Raw genomic sequence first — 1451 nt, forward strand, 5'->3', positions numbered from 1 at the left:
CAAAGGTTAGCTCAGTCCGTTCCACCGGGTGTTCGAGAACAAATACCAGAGCCACTCTCAACTGATTCTGAAACGATCTCTTCTCCTAAATCTGCAACTATGGAAGGAGAAGGTGTTGTACCACCAAGACCTAAGCTAGGAGACTACGGGTTAGCCACTCATCGCGGTCAACTGACCCACACTTTTCAACCAGCTAACCCCGTAGCTTTCGACATCAAGACAACTGTCCTCAACGGTTTGAGGGACAAGCAATTCGATGGGACTGAAGCTATGAGTCCTCATGAACACTTGAGCCGCTTTGCTGAAACCTGCGAGTTTTGTGTGCAACCAGCCACCGTAACTGAAGCACAAAAGAAGCTAAGGCTGTTTCCTTTCACCTTGACGGGAAGAGCAAAAGATTGGTTGCTAACAATACCGAACGGGACTGTCCAAACATGGGAAGAGTTAGAGCTGAAGTTCTTGGAGAAATATTTCCCTATGTCTAAATATTGGGAAAAGAAGATGGAGATCTCTAACTTCAAGCAAGGAGAAGGTGAATCATTGTATGATGCTTGGGAGCGATTCAATTTGCTTCTTAAGAGATGCCCTAATCATGAGTTCACCGAGAAGCAATACCTCCAAATCTTCACTGAGGGGGTAACACCAAACACTAGAATGTTCTTAGATGCTTCCGCGGGAGGTAGTCTCAAGAGCAAAACTGATCATGAAGTCCAAGCTTTGATAGAAAACATGGCTGGAAATGAGTATCGTGCTGAAGCTAAGAAGAAGGAAAGAGGAGTGTTTGGGGTGAGTGAACAAACTGCTATCCTTGCTAACCAAGCAGCTATGAACAAACAAATTGAAGCTCTAACTAAGGAGTTTCAAGGGTTCACTTTGGCTCATAAACAACAACAAGTAGCTGCAATCAAGTGCGACTTATGTGGTGAAGAACATCCCAACGGTGAATGCGTTCCGGAAGGATCAAGTGAAGAAGCTAACTTCATGGGAGGTTATCAAAGGCAGAATCAATACTACAATTCAGGCATTAATAAGCATCCAAATCTAAGCTACTCAAATAACAATGCTTTGAACTCTCAGATGCTTACTCCTCCTCAACAACAACAAAGGAAGCCATCAGCTCTTGAAGAAACTATGATGAACTTCATGAAGATGACTCAAGGCAACTTTGAAGAGATGAAGAAGAGTCAAGAAGCTGAAAGAAAGAACAATGAAGCTTCTAGGAAGATGCTTGAAACTCAACTGGGGCAATTAGCTAAGCAATTGGCTGAACAAAGTAAAGGCGGATTCTCAGGTAACACTAAAGATAACCCTAAGAATGAGTCTTGTAATGCTATTGAATTGAGGAGCAAAAAGGTTTTGACACCTTTAGTTCCAAAAGCTCCAAAGAAGGTTGATGAAGTAGTTGAGGTGGAGGAGAACGATGTAGTTGAAAAAAATGATGAGGGTGTAGT

General features: G+C 42.8%; 1 non-coding gene across 1 annotated transcript; it reads right to left on the reverse strand.

Moving 5' to 3' along the window:
• Nucleotides 1-493: 493 nt before the first annotated feature.
• LOC146922000 (small nucleolar RNA R71) lies at nucleotides 494-599 on the reverse strand. Its single transcript, XR_015013062.1, has one exon. It is a non-coding gene; the product is annotated as a small nucleolar RNA R71 (small nucleolar RNA).
• Nucleotides 600-1451: the final 852 nt, after the last annotated feature.

This window comes from Medicago sativa, chromosome 5 (assembly GCF_051527215.1).
Source record: "Medicago sativa cultivar Bolivia chromosome 5, Bolivia_mono, whole genome shotgun sequence".
NCBI lineage: Eukaryota > Viridiplantae > Streptophyta > Magnoliopsida > Fabales > Fabaceae > Medicago > Medicago sativa.